This window comes from Trachypithecus francoisi, unplaced genomic scaffold (assembly GCF_009764315.1).
Source record: "Trachypithecus francoisi isolate TF-2019V2 unplaced genomic scaffold, Tfra_2.0 Lachesis_group2, whole genome shotgun sequence".
Taxonomy (NCBI): Eukaryota; Metazoa; Chordata; class Mammalia; order Primates; family Cercopithecidae; genus Trachypithecus; species Trachypithecus francoisi.
The window spans coordinates 123437441-123453470 of NW_022681465.1; the positions used below are offsets into that span (position 1 = coordinate 123437441).

The 16030-nt window shown below is 41.4% G+C and overlaps 1 protein-coding gene across 1 annotated transcript in view; it reads right to left on the bottom strand.

Moving 5' to 3' along the window:
• Nucleotides 1-16030, bottom strand: part of TENM2 (teneurin transmembrane protein 2) — a 526850-nt gene that overhangs the window by 198313 nt on the left and 312507 nt on the right. The window lies entirely within an intron of this gene.

A 16030-nucleotide genomic window follows, 5' to 3' on the forward strand; every position in this document is an offset into this window, starting at 1 on the left:
TTATGCAGCCAACAGAGACATAAAAAATGCTCATCACTGACCATCAGAGAAATGCAAATCAAAACCACAATGAGATACCATCTCACACCAGTTAGAATGGCAATCATTAAAAAGTCAGGAAACAACAGGTGCTAGAGAGGATGTGGAGAAATAGGAACACTTTTACACTGTTGGTGGGACTGTAAACTGGTTCAACCATTGTGGAAGACAGTGTGGTGATTCCTCAAGGATCTAGAACTAGAAATACCATTTGACCCAGCCATCCTATTACTGGGTATATACCCAGAGGATTATAAATCATGCTGCTATAAAGACACATGCTCAAGTATGTCTATTGCAGCACTATTCACAATAGCAAAGACTTGGAACCAACCCAAATGTCCATCAATGATAGACTGGATTAAGAAAATGTAGCACATATAAACCATGGAATACTATGCAGCTATAAAAATGGATGAGTTCATGTCCTTTGTAGGGACATGGTTGAAGCTGGAAACCATCATTCTAAGCAAACTAACGCAAGGACAGAAAACCAAACACCACATGTTCTCACTCATAGGTGGGAACTGAACAATGAGAACACTTGGACACAGGGTGGGGAACATCACACACCTGGACCTGTCATGGGGTAGGGGGACGGGGGAGGGATAGCATTAGGAGATATAGCTAATATGAGTTAATGGGTGCAGCACACCAACATGGCACGTGTATACATATGTAACAAACCTGCACATTGTGCACATGTACCCTAGAACTTAAAGTATAATAATAATAAAAAAGAGTGGGATACTTGTCTGTTTCACTTAACACAGCATCCCCCATGCCTAGAACAGTGCTTGGCACATAGTGGGTACTCACTAAAGATCTTTATTGCATGAATAAAAAAGATTTAAGCCCAAAGGAAATAGTATCTAGAGTGAAGGGTTTACCAACAAGGTGGAGTTTTGGTGACACAACTACTTAAAGGATATAATCTCTTCAGGAAATGCCTTTTGGAAATTTTAGTGGACACTGCAGTTTTCTCTTATTTTTGCTTCCTTACTGTTCAGATGCTACTATGAGTTAACATTTAATGAGGACAGGCACTGTTCTAAGTGATTCATGCTCATAATAACCCTACTGAATACAAATTATTCCTGTTTTGCATATGAGGAAACTGAGACACAGGGAGGTTACATAGCTTGCCCAACAGTTAGTAAGTGGTGGGGCTGAGATTCACACCCAAGCAGCCAGCTTCAAAGAGGACAGTCTTAATCCAGTGTATTACAGTCTTCTCAATATGCCTAATGAACAGGCAGCCAGTAGGGGGTGCTGGCACGCCTCTCTCATTTGCACATGTGTGTGTGTATTCACAGGACCACAGGGTGCAGGCACACTCCGCCCCGTCTTTGATGGGCAGGGGAGCGCCAGCCAACATCTGGTTTCACTTAGAAGGCCTAAGGGTCCCTAAATTGGAGTTCATAGAAAAATCTGAAGCGTGGCTCTCAAGCCTGTTATGCTGTAAGGGCAAATGAATGTAAAACTGTTTGTTCCTTCAACAATTATGGAGCAACCACCATGTGCCTGGCACTGCTCTGTGTACTGGGGATACAGCAGTGAATGATACAGACAAGGCCTCTGTCCTCCTGGAGCTGACATTTCCAAGGGGGGATATAATGTCAGGGAGGGAAGAGGGCTATGAGTAAAAAATAAAGCAAACCAGCCAGGTGCAGTGGCTCGTGCCTGTAATCCCAGCACTTTGGGAAGCTGAGGTGGGCGGATCACAAGGTCAGGAGTTCAAGACCAGTCTGGCCAACATTTTGAAACCCCGTCTCTACTAAAAATACCAAAAATACCAAAATTAGCTGGGTGTGCTGGGGTGTACTTGTAGTCCCAGCTACACAGGAGGCTGAGGCAGGAGAATTGCTTAAACCTGGGAGGTAGAGGTTGCAGTGAGCCAAGATCACACTACTGCACTCCAGCCTGGGCGACAGAGTGAGACTGCATCTCAAAAATAAAAAAATAAAATAAAATAAAATAAAATAAAATAATTAAAATGAAGCAAACCAGACAACCCAAAATGTCCATCAACAGGTGAATGGTCACACACATTGTGGAATATACTTACAATTGAAAAGCTACTCAGTAACAAAAGGAGTAAGCCATGGAAACTGATATGGTTTGGCTGTGTCCCCACCCAAATCTCATCTTGAATTGTAGCTCCCATAATTCCCACGTGTCATGGGAGGGAGCTGGTGGGAGGTATTTGAATCATGGCGGCGGGTCTTTCCTATGCTGTTCTCCTGATAGTGAATAGGTCTCGTGAGATCTGATGGTTTTAAAAAGGGGAGTTCCCCTGCAAATGCTCTCTTGCTTGCTGCCACCATGTAAGATGTGCCTTTGCTCCTCCTTCGCCTTCTGCCATGATTGTGAGGCCTCCCCAGCCATGTGGAACTGTGAGTCCATTATACCTCCTTTCCTTTATAAATTACCCAGTCTCAAGTATGTCTTTATTAGCAGCATGAGAACAGACTGATACAGGTACAAACAACACCATGGGTGAATCTCACTGACATTCTGCGAGTGAAAGAAGGCAGACACAAGAGCACATGATTCCTTGCATATGAAACTCTAGTGGAGACAAATCTAACCTCCAGTGACAGAAAGCAGATCAGTGGTTTCCTGGGCCTGGAGGTGAGGTTGGTGTGGGGCATAGGGGAGCTGTTGGGTGGTGGCATTGTCCTCTATATGGCTGTGGTGGTGCTTACTGAGGTGGATACAGTTTTCAGATTTTAGGGATCCAAGTGGACACTTAGAAAATGTGTGCACTGGTGCATGTTTTGGCAGCACAATTAGCAATTGCAAAAATGTGGAACCAGCCCAAATCCCCATCAATCAACAAGTGGATGAAGAAAATGTGGTACATATATACCATGGAATACTACTCAGACATAAAAAGTAATGAAATAATGACATTCACAGCAACCTGAATGGAATTGGAGACCATTATTCTAAGTGAAGTAACTCAGGAATGGAAAACCAAACATTGTATGTTCTCACTTGTAAGTGGGAGCTAAGCTTTGAGGACACAAAGGCATAACAATGATACAATGGACTTTGGGGCCTCAGGGGAAAGGGTGGAAGGAGGGTGAGGAATAAAAAAACTACACATTGGGTACAGTGTACGCTGCTCGGGCGACGGATGCACCCAAATCTCAGAAATCACCACTAAAGAACTTATTCATGGAAGAAAACACCACCTGTTACCCAAAATCTATTGAAATAAATTTTTTAAAGTGTACATTGGGTAGTTTTAACTTTATACCTAAATTAAGTTGATTTAAGAAAAATAAAGCATAAAGCGTGAAGGAGTATTCTGTTGTAGATTCACTTGTCAGGAAAGGGCTTATGGAGGGCATGAGGTGTAAAAAAGTCAGGGGGAGCCACCTGAATATCTGAGGGATCATTCCGGGAAGAGAGGACATTCAGTGCAAAAAGTTCGGAGGCAGAATGAGCTTGGCAGGGCTGAGGGAGAGCAAGTGAGCTGATGCAGTGGAGTCCAGGGAGTGAGGAGGAGACTGGTGGTTAACCAGACTGCAGAGGGACTGGCCAGCCACAGAGACTGATCTTCCGTCAGCTGTTTACTGAGCACCTACTGTGGATGGCCACAGCTGTGAGTGAGGGAGACGCAGCAGGGAACAGAACAGCTGCTGCCCTTCTGGAGATGATATTCTAGAACAACTTCAGAATTTCCCTTTGCATGATGGGAGGCCAGTGGAGGGTTTCAGAGGCTGAAAAGATGAGACCAGAGTTTGTTTTTATCATAATAGGAAAGCGTCTTGCCTGGTGTGTTTACTGAGCCTGGTTCCTATGAAGGCCCTCCGGGGTTGGCAGGGGTTTTGGTGGTTTGCTGGTTGAAGATAAGCAGATTATGGGTCCTGCCAAATTTCCTCCCTCCATATATCAAGCCTAAAATTGTGGTTTTCAAGTTCCAAAGGAGTGTATTTTGAATGTCTCTGGTATGGGAGGGGGGTGATGTAGGGGAAATGAAAAACGAATAGAAAAGGGTAAAGTGTCACAACGGAAGGATAAAGTAATATGATCACTATGAATATTTGGCACATTCCAGCAGCCCTTCTTCTCAGAGCTGTTTCAGAATGGGATTCCCAACAGAAACAGTAACGAGGCTGGGCCAAACAAAGGCAGGGACAATGCAATTCCTGATAGGTAAGTGAGTTCCCTGGACATTCTGGGACAGGTATTGGTGCTGGTATCCACCAGCACCATCCACACAAGGGCAGGGCTAGCTCTGCCTTGTCCCTGCCTGCAGCCCCTTGACATGTGGCATATAGGTGCTCAGTAAATGTTGGCTGAATACAACGTGATGGCCTGCCTCTGGCAGAATGGTGCATCTGTCTGAACACAGGGTCTCCTTCAGGGAATGTTAACCCTTCTCACATGAAATTTCTGAGAACAGGGGAAACAGAAGCCGTAAGTCCTGATCTCTTATTTTCAACAAGATTTTCCCCAGGTACATGAAGGTGTGCATTCCCAGTGAGAAGGGTAACCCATAGCTTCAGACCACTTTTGGGCCACTTTTTCCTTTTATTTAGCATGTGTTCCTAGCTGGGGTTGTGTACACAGCTGCAAATATGCAACAACTCAACACAGGGACACAGCCATTAAACCTCCAGAGGGGCTGCCCCGCTAGGTCACTGTCAGAGCCAGTTCTAGAAGTAAAAGCTATGTCCCCATTAGCGAAGAATGACTAAAGCAAAGCAGAGTTTCTAAAAAGAAGTCAATTATTACTTGAAGCTTCAACATAGCCCACACAACAAGGGGTGTCTTGGTCTGCCCTTTGCTTAGAAAGGCCCTCTCTTGTCTTTCTCTTTACCTGCTTAACTCATCCTCAAAGATTCACCTTGTGTAGCCTCCTCCAGGAGGGTGCCCTAAAATCCCTCACAGGTTAAAAGTGGTGGCCAACTTTTATGCTCCCAAGCCTCCTGTATCCAACCCTCTAGTAATAACAATAGCTGATATTTGTTGAATATGTTATGTGAGGGACAGGAACAGATCATGTAAATGACATACAGTAGTGGCTCCAGGAAACATACAAGAGCATAGTGCTAGCAGTGTGAATGTTATTTCACCTCTCCCATCCCATGAAGAGCTGTGCTTGGGCTCCACACAGGTAGATGCAGTGTGCACTGTGTCCCCCCGAGAGGCACCCCAAACCTCTGCTACCTCTCCTATTCATAGAAGGATGGGGAGGAGACAGGAATCACTTAACTGAGTAGGAAGACTCTGAGCTTTGCAGTCTATACTAGAGTTTTGACAACCAGCTGAAGCGCAGTTTGCATGTCGGTATTGGTATCGGACAGCGTCCTTGCTGTTCTTGCTGGAGAGCCGCCTTGTTGCTAGGCTACCTGAGAGTGAGCTATAAGAGCTGTACACCAATTAGATTGATTGATTGATCTCCATGGGGTGCTTACTATTTCCTGGGCATTATCTCATTTATTCTTACAACAGCCTGATGAGGGATAGTCCTCATTTTCTGGATGTTGAAACTAAATCTAGAGTGACTCATCCGGAAACACTTCATAGGAGAGATAAGATTCAAACTCAGACCAGGATGATTGTAGAGTGTCAGCTCTTATTCTCCACCCTGGACTGCATCTCACGACCCTCCGTACTTGATGTTGTCATCATTTCGTAACTTGTCAGGTCTCCATCTCCTTAAAGGCAGAGCCGATGCTTTTAATCACTGTATCCCCAGTACAGACATTCAATGAGTATTTGTTGAGCGCATGAATGGATTGATTTTATATTTCATCTTCTCACCAGGTCATGCCCTCATCATGCTGCCTTTTGATCCAACCCAAGAGAAGGGTAGAAGGTATTGCTCTGAAGACCGAGTGAGCCATAATGTTGACCTCACAGAGCCTTGGGGTGAAGGTCAGTGAAATTGATGAGCATTTCAAGGCTATTCCAAGGTGCACAAAGGAGAATGAATGTTTTACCTCTCAGTGCTTTGCTGATGTGATTTCTTATTTACCACACATTCCCATCTAATTGTCTTTAGCCAATGGTTTATCAAAAATGTCACATTTGGCTCCTTGCCCTCCCAAGATCAATAGGAGGGCCCAGTGTGGGTTGGCTGTGAAAATATTTCAAACATATCACCAAGAAGAGGGAGCAAACTGGGGATGTGTGCAGTCACAAAATGACTTTCCAAGCCCTAACGAGGAACAGAAGCACAAGCACTGAACAGCTTCTCTTGATGCATGACCTGCACCTTTCACCAGGCTGCAGTGTAACTCTGCACAGGTCTTCAGCTCTGAGTTCTGCTCTCTCATCCCCAAAGTGGGAATAATAAAAGTCCCCACCCCTGAGGGACACTGTGAGTTCGGCTCGGCTCATGGTAAGCACTCAATTAATGTGAGCTGCTCTCATGGTTATTGTTGTTATAACACCTTGATGTATTATAAATCCTTTGAGCTGGCAATTCCACTCCAAGAATTCATCACAAGGAAATTATTAAAAAATATAAGAACATAGACCTGAAAGAATGTTTACTGTAGAATGATTTATCATATTGAAAAAGGGGGATTGCTTGAAAAAAATTTTATTCAAGACAATGGACTATTTTGAGGCATTTAAAATGAGTTTATGGAAAAATATTCAGACTTGGAAAGATATCCTCTATCTATTATTAAGCAAAGACTCAGGGTAAAAATAGTGTGTGTGGTATGATCTTGTGTTTGTAAAAATGATGACTATATGTGAACAGAAAACAGTCTGGAAAATATACTCAAAAATGTTAATGTTTTCTGTTTATCCTATCATCACCATGTCTTACTTTATAATGAGAAAAACACAAATAAAAGTTATCTTTAAAAAAATTGAAATCTGTTTTTTTGTTTGGTGGTTTATGTCATGAATGCTTTGAAACCATAATAATAATAGCTTACGCCATTTCTATGTGCCAGTGTGAATCTAAGTGCTTACAGAGATTACTTCATTTACATCCAATATTGCTCTGAGCACATAATACAATCTCCAGTTTATAGATGAGGTGACTGAGGCACAGAAAGATTGAATGACTTGCCCAAGGTCATACAGCTTGGAAGTATTGGAGGTTGGAGTTCAAAGTCAGATAGTTTGGACTGGTCTACACTCCTTCTGCCCAGGCTCTCCAGCTATTCCTGTCTAGAAGAGCGGCGTAAGAATTTCACAGCGGTTTCTTTTTCTTTTTTCCTTCCTTCCTTCCTTCCTTCCTTCCTTCCTTCCTTCCTTCCTTCCTTCCTTCTTTCCTTCCTTCCTTCCTTCCTTCCTTCCTTCCTTCCTTCCTTCCTTCCTTCCTTCCTTCCTTCCTTCCTTCCTTCCTTCCTTCCTTCCTTCCTTCCTTCCTTCTTTCCTTCCTTCCTTCCTTCCTTCCTTCCTTCCTTCTTTCCTTCCTTCCTTTCTTTTCTTTCTTTTCTTTCATCCTTTCTTTCCGTTTTGAGACATGATCTCACTCTTTTGCCCAGGCTGGAGTGCAGTGGCACAATCAGGGCTCACTTCAGCCTTGACCTCCCGGGCTCAAGCAATCCTACCATCCCAGCCTCCCAAGTAGCTGGGACTATGGGTAGATACCACCATACCTGGATAATTAATTTTTTTTTTTGGTAGAGATGAAGTCTCACTTTGCTGTCCAGGGTGGTCTTGATATCCTGGGCTTAAGTGTCCCTCCCGCCTTGATTTCCCAAAGTGCCAGGATTATAGGCATGAGCCACTATAGCTGGCCTAAAGTTAATTTTCTAAATAAGTATTTAGATATTTTAAAAATTACAATTCAACCTCACACTGACTTCATTTATATGGTAGGATCTAGTTATCTGAGGATCACTGGAATTCGTAAGAGGCCACTTAAAATCAATACACTTAACAAATGGAAACATGTTTGATTAGAACTTTATCTTGGAAAATGAAACCCTGCCAAAAAGTTTATTTTATCTCATATTTAGGGAAATTCAGGTTATACTTGAAACTATGCTCTAGTTGTGAGAATGAACATCAAATTTTCATACATACACAAAAACACGACACCACACATTTCATTCTATCAGCTTCATCGATAGCAAAACACATGCTGTTTTCAGAGATGTCAAAAGAGGAGCATTATATGCATCGTAGAATCGATGAAACACACAGGACAGTGAAGCATCACTTAGTGTAACGAGTGCAATAGAATCAAAAAGAGCATTTCTGTAAGCAGATGGGATATCTTCATCAAATTTCCCAGGATCTCTCTTTACGTTTTTTATAATCACCCTCTTTGATGTGCCGATCTTATCACCTTCTTTGTTAATTTTCTCTGCCTCCGTGTTTAACTGTGCTACCTCAGCCAGATCCATATTTACCAAGGCTTTCCTCTGACACATTCAAGAAGATCCCCACCACCATTTTCCTTGACTTGATAAAATTCCTGTTTTTGGCAGTAGGTGTAATTTTACTCCGTAAACAATTGTGTTTACGTTGTACTGTAGATGCTCCTAGAAATGACTGAGCACCAGAGAGAAGGAAGAGGAAGGTGTCTGGCTGCCAGATCCACATCCCAGCTTTGAGCCCCTAGCCTCTGTCTCAGTTCTTCCATCTGTAAAAGGGGAGTGCCACTAATGCTACCTAGCTCATATGGTGTTGTGAAGATAAAACAAGATAATGCACATGGAACAATCAGTCCCTGTTACATTGTGGTCCTCTGAGAGTGCCGGCCATTATTCCGAGTGGATTTAGACATCATGTTAAATGGAGAGGGACCTCTGAGTGCAGGACATTTTTATAAGAGCTCGGATGAATGATTAATGAATATTGTCGTCTCAGAACAACTTTAGCTTCCCTACAAAGCATCCTTACTAAAAGGGGCTTCAATGAACATTTTAGAAGCCATTAATTTTTGTGAAGATCTTGGAATAAAGCTTTTCCTAACATCTCTGAGCATACATTGAACTTCTGTAACTGTCGTTTATCAGGAAGCTTAAAGATCTGTACTAGGCTTTCTTTGAATCCAGGCCGATGTGTGTCTGCTCAGATAAAGTCGTACAAGCAATTGCACTGATGGATCCTGTTCAACCAAATGCCAGGCAGAGCAGAGGAACATGTTTGATTCAGGATGTAAAACCAGGAGCAGAATTCCAAATGAATGTGTAATATGTCCCATAATGGTGATTTTTATCTTTAAATAAGGGGAGTTTCAAAGCTTGGGTGCAACTCCCCTATTTTTATATCTAAGGCAAGGGACGTGAGTAGTTGTTCAATATTTTAAGTGATTTAACCTTGAAACAATTATTTCCTTTTCCTCCTCTTTCAAGCTTCTGGATCAATTTAATTGAAGAGTATCTACAGTCTGTAAGGGAAATGATTAAAGGAAATACTGTTGCTATTCACAAGTATTTGTATAGATTTGTTATGATTTTTCTCAAAACTGCAAAAAAACACATAGTATATAAATAAACAGAATCTTGAGAAAGTGATTGGAATTACAGGTATCATCTATAACCACTCTTTGTTTTACTGAAAATAGACTCAAACTTGTTACAGATTCACTTATTAAACACACACACACACACACACACACACACACACGAGATTACAGCAATTAAGAGAAGTATAAAAGATATCCATATTACAACCCCTCAAATGAGTAAATGTTAAGGTTTTGTGGAATTACATCCAGTCCGCGTGTGTGTATGTTGGAGATTGGGGGGTGGGGGACTTGCCTTACCTTTAATATATTTTTACAGATAAAAGGAAGTACTCTTAAAACCTAATTCCCAGTACTATTCTTCTTGACTATTCCTAGAGGTGACCACTCTCATGGGTTTAGTCTCTCTCTCTTTCTCTGGATATATATCCACACATATATATTATACATGTGATTTATTAATACACAAACATACATATATAGAGATTAACATTATAATACTAAATGTAGATTTGAACTGTAAACTCTATGCTAATAAAACTGTCACTTTCATCTGTTTATATATAGGGTTCTATATAAGATTTCACTTGAGGATAAAGGTCATTTGCTTAGAAAATTTGCAAACTCCTGAATTACAGCACCTCCAAGACTCTCCTTAGTCTAAATATGTGATTTGGTGCTGCCCCTTCAAACTCATTCCTGTTTTGTCTGTTGCTGCCTCCTCTCTGAATTCCATGAACTCAAGCTTTGTCCTTCTTGTAAAACATCCACGGTGTCCTCCTGTACACCCTTCACACCAGTTCTCTTTCCACACTCAAGCATTCCATGAGATTTCTCCTTGCTCTGCTCAGTAGTTGTCCAGCAGCCTGCCCACTGACTCAGATGGCAGTTTCAGTTCCTCTCTCCTGTTAGGATGCCACCAGCTAACCAGAAGGGGCCTCTCAAGAAAGTCCTTTCCAAACCACTTTCAGTCCAATGCAGAAGAAACCAAGATTCTCTTGGTTTCACACAATCGTTCACTACACCTTGAGCTTCTTTGGAAAGGAAGGTTCTGAAAAATATGCCTGTAAAGATCTGGCTTCCTCCAAAATGAAATGAAACTTCGTATCAGGGGCTTCTGCAAAGCGTGATTTGATGTGCTATGCAAGCTGACAGCCAAACCCTGGCACTGCCTCCACATTTCAGCTCCATGTGAAAGGTGAGGCCCAGTGGAGCCTATCAGACTGGTCAGTGGGCACTGAGAGGGTAAAGAGAGAGTGGCAAGATGACAGAGTCAGGGAGCTCCAAACAGCCAGGCACTGCAGCATCCCAGGAATGCAGTTAGTACCACATCTAATTGAAACCATGTGCAGGTTTGCTTACTTGGGCAAGAATGAAGGGGACAAGGAAAGACAGAGTTCATTTTCAAATAAGGATCTGAAACGCAAAGGAATAAACTCAAGCTGGCAAAGACTAAAACCACTAATCACCACCTATAAATCTGCTTTTAAAAAATGTCATTAGGGACATTCTGCTGGTAAGAACTGATAGAAATGCTTGCTCAGCTCATTTTATCTTAGTCCACATATGCCCATTCTGCCATATTTGCATTTATTTGGTATGATCATGGGGCAATTTGTGGTCTCTTAAACTGTTCCCCCTTATTGGCTAATGAGTTTAATGTGTGGATAATGTACCCACAGATACCTCTCAGCATAAAGCATTAGGGGGTGCCAGCATCTGCTCCTGTCTTACCGCCACTCAATCCCTAGAATCTCTTTTATTCAACTTGCTGGAGCTGTAAGCCCATCATATACTTTTAAGTTGCCTCTGGAAGTCACTGGGCTCCTGGCTCCACCGGTCTGAGTGATGAAATAGGCATTTTTAATATTTGCTAAACAGGATTGTGGAGAAGGTGAAGTCCCAGCAGGACTCCCAAGCGGTAACTGCATCTTGTTGTCTCCGGTTAATCATGTACCTAATTTGCCAATTATTGACTTGTTCTCGCAAAGGATTTTACTTGGCTTGACGTATCAGTAGCAATCAGTGATGAACTGTCAAGCAAACTTGCTCACTGCCTTAACCACCCAAGATTCTGACTTGCTGCAACTGCCTCTGAGATTTCCTTTGATGCCTAGCACTACAGCCAGTTCAGATTATTATTTTTCTTCAGTCTGTTACCTTTCTAGAACTGGGGCTGAGCAAATCTGACACAGTGTGTAGGATTTCAGATATCTGGCAAGGTGCATTAGGCTTCGACTGTACACAAACCATCCCCATAAGAGTTCGAGTTAGTAGGCTAAGAATGACTTAGATTGTCTTTTTTTTTTTTTCTATGTCTTTAAAAACGCAATGCATGATGTCAAAACCGTTGCATTTAAAGCACAATATAATACCTACCTTTAAAATTGGCAAAGCTTTAGAAATAATAATATTACATTTATGCAAGTGTTCAAGTAAATAAAATGGGCATTTCCACAATGCTGCTGATGAGTAGGAGTGCGATTGGTACACATTTTCAGAAGGAAAATTTGGGAATATAAATAAAATCCTCAAGGGTTTATTTTCAAGGCAAGGATTGAGGATGCACATGAAGACCAGTCACCAGGGCAGGCCTCAGAACATTTTATGTTTAAGTCATTAGGGATCTTCATTGATATTTCTGGTGCTCCTTCCAGGAGACACCATCCGATGATACTTCCTCTTCCACTAAAGTCACAACGTGACAGCTTTGGTTGATATGAGAAGGGCTTAAATGATATGTGTGACTTGCAAGCAGAGTTCTGTAGGGATTGGTACACAATTCTGCATCTACTCCTTTCTTTGTTCCTGAGAGTAGAAGTTTCATGGGTCTGTGTCTGTGAATGAGGTTGACATTGAGCAAAGGCCTCGTTAACCTAAGAGGGACATGTGAAGCAGGGTTTTCTAACCTCAGCACTGTTAGCATTTGAAGATAGTGTTAATTCTTTGTGTTGGGGCTTCCCTGTGCCCTACAGGGTGTTTAGCAGCATCCTTGGCCTCTATCCACTAGGTACTAGCAGCAACCTCCTCCCAGCATGACAACCAGAACTATTTCCAGGCGTTGTTAAATGTTTCCAGGGTGGGAGTGGTGGCAGGGCAAAATCACACCTGTTTGAGAGCATAAATGGTGTAGCATAAACAAGAAAAAAAAAAAAAAAAAAACCTTTGTTCTTTGAAGTTACCATTATTCCGAGGTTCTTTTTTTCCCCACTGCAATGGATGTGTTTTATTATAGCAAAAATAATATATAAGCACTTAGCAAAAGGGGGCTGCTTTATATTAGGAGTGTTTTTACTTTTTCCTTTTGTTTCTCTGTTTCTGAAACTTTTCTGCAATGAAATGTAGTTTTTTCTTTCGAAAGAAGAAAAAAACTAGAAAATTAATTTATTAAAAAATCTGTATTTGCATAATTGCCTATCTATATACAGGATTTGCTAGGGCTATACAGAAATTCTAAGTATAATAGAACACTCATATATCATAGCTTTCTATTGTGCTTTAGTTTACAAAGGGTTTTCCCATCTTACCTTTGTTGTTATTGTATAATTACAACAAAGTATTATGAAGCAGATTACATAGGTAGAAAAAGAAACTGAAGCTAAGAGAAGTTAAGGGACATGCTCAAGGTCCCCTGGTTAATGTGTGGCAGAGTCTACATTCTGGACTTTTTCTCCTATGCCATGTTTTCTCTGTATCACTATAAAAAGCCAGTTTCAAAAAGTCAACTGGGACAGACTCTGATTCTTGGGAAATTTAAGCAGGTATGTAATATCCTTGGACAAGGATACTAAACCTTGTAGGCTCTTGGTCAGAGCATGGCACTCAATAAAATTTAAACAACCATTTCATGTAGCACAGCCAATAGAATTTCATATTCTCCCCCTACCCCACCTCTTTTACTTTCTCTTTTTCCAGCTCAAATGAGTCACCTTGGCTAGACTGCCAATCCCCATAGAACTTATGTTCCTTGATAGGATATACCAATAAAAATGAGAAATTCTATAATGGTTCGAGACGTCAGTCGCCTATCCCCGCAAAGAGCTAAGCACTGTCTCCTTGAGGAAATGTATCTCATCAAATGGACATGAATGCATGTAATGACAGCAAATGGATGTGAGAATACATACAGAATCTTTTTCTTTCTTTCTTTCTTTTTTGAAAACAGCACCCCTATATTGTACCTGTCTTGTGAATTTCTAAGCATCGGCACGGTGCCTTGCTTACTTGACCCCTCAACACACAGTGAACTTTCAAACTGGCAGCAGGACTGAAACCTCAGCACACATCAGCCCATGCCTATTCATTTCCCTTCCCTTGAAATGTGCGATGGGGCTGTCTCTGGAGTGGAGCTATTTTGAGAGGACAATCACTAGAACAATCACAGTCTGGGCAGGAGATGGACAGTGCAGCATAGTCACAAAGGAAGAAAAGACATTGTCATTGAGGATTTGAGTCCTGAATGTCAGAACAGCAGGGAAGCAGGGTAAAGTATGTTTCTGCCTGCTGTCCACTACCACTCAGTTACAGAGAGTTACCAACTTGACTTGCCATGATCATTGGCTTTTCCATGATTCTGGTTTCCTGCAGCATGCAAGAGAAGAGGGCAATCAGAGTTTTGGGGGTAATGTGGGGAAGAAGCAGTTTTCTTAGCAAAGCTCTTTGCATGCAACTGGCTGCGAGGAAAGTTATGCTCAGCTATGCCCGGAGGCATGCTCACACTTACCTCAATAATGCCAATAAGTAGACTTCACTGCTGTAAATCCTTCATTTTGCTACAAGAGAATCAGTGGAGGCTGAAGGTCAAGGACACCACCTAACAATTTGCGTAATTTCTCAGAGCAGCACCCTGCAGTCTGGCCAGAAGCTACAGAAATGCGCCAGGGATTCCTTTCAGCTGAACTCCTCTCCTTGTCTTGATGAGAATCTCTTTGAAGAGCAGATATGATTTCTGTTGTCAAGAGTTCTGCTTGGTCAGGGGTTATGTTAACTCATCTCCAGATAATCAGTGTCTAGCCCTATAAATATTTTTTCTGGGTGGATAGATGGATGGAGGACTCATTGATTACCACATTACATATTGGTCCCTATAGCACAGGCTGTGTATGATCACAAAAACCTACATAGCTTTCCCTGCTCAAAAAAGAAATAGTCCTTTTAGTTCTTATATTGATCATTTTAGGCTGTAAAGATGGGATTGCAAATCAGTTTTGTCTTGAGAGTCAACAATGGTCGATTGGTAGTGGCTGCCTTGAGAGTTATATGGGAGCTATGTGTGCACTGGGCTCAGTAAGGAAAAGTGCTGCCATTGATTAGCAATGTCTGCTATGAGCTAAAGGTAAAGAAATTGTAGCCTGACTACCTTGCATTTGCCAATGGTTTTTTTTTTTAGTTTTAAGTTCTTCCAATTGAATTTTCTAGATGAATTGCCTTTCCAACACATTTCAAAGTCAGCTTTGACTGGATATATGCATGTTTTGAGTTTTTTCCTAATGTACCTTATGTTCTTCCTGGATTTGAGGGCAAACGAGGCAGGAAAAACCAACTTGTTTTTTTCACAGGATATACAATTCTGATTGGAAAAAAAAACCAAACTAGGTAGGTGTTAATTTACCCCAGGTGTTATGTATAATAATAGAACTTCTACCAGAACAAATTAAGGGAAGAATGAGAGAAAAAATAATGAAATCCATAATGTAATCCAATCTCTTCATTTCCAAGGCTGTGAATAATCTCACTTTCATAGCGCCAAGGACTTTCCAAGGAACTTAGTACAGGGAAGCCACTGAGAAACATCTGCTGGATTTTGGTTTATGTTACATTATTCTTTCATATATAGTGAGATGTCTCCCAGTGATATTTTAACAAATTAATCCAATAACCAGAACATCTGAACAGAAAGTACCCAGTGATTAACCCCTAAACCTATTTAAGCTGTTTTCATCAGGTTGGGATATTAGCATTTATTTTTTGGAGATAAAATTCACACGACACTGTGAATAACTGTAAGGTAGCTTTTGTGATTTTACAATGCCGTGGTTTGAGTGTATTCACTATGTTGGGTAAACCATCACCTCATTTCAGGCCATTACTATCACCACCCCCAAAAACCCCATGGCAGTCAGCCCCAATTCCCAGTTCCTGACAACCACTAACCTCCTTTCTGTTTCTATATATTTGCTTATCGTGGACAATACACATAAATGGAATCATGCAATATGTGGCCTTTGGTATCTGGCTTCTTTCACTTTGCATAGTGTTTCATCCGTGTTGTAGCAGGTAACGATACTCCATTTCTTTCTATATCTGACTAACATTCCATTGTGCAGCTATATCGCATTCTGTTTAGTCATTCACCAGTTGGACATCTGGGTTGTTTCCACTCTTTGGCTATCATAAATAAGACTATGATGAACATTGATATATACGTTTTTGTAAGAAGATGGTGTTTTCAATTTTCTCTGGGTATACACCTAGAAGTGGAATTGCTCAATCATATGGTAATTCTATGTTTAACTTTGTGAAAAACTCTTTTCCACAACAGCTGCACCATTTCTCATTCCCACCAGTAATGTACAAGGGTTCTCATTT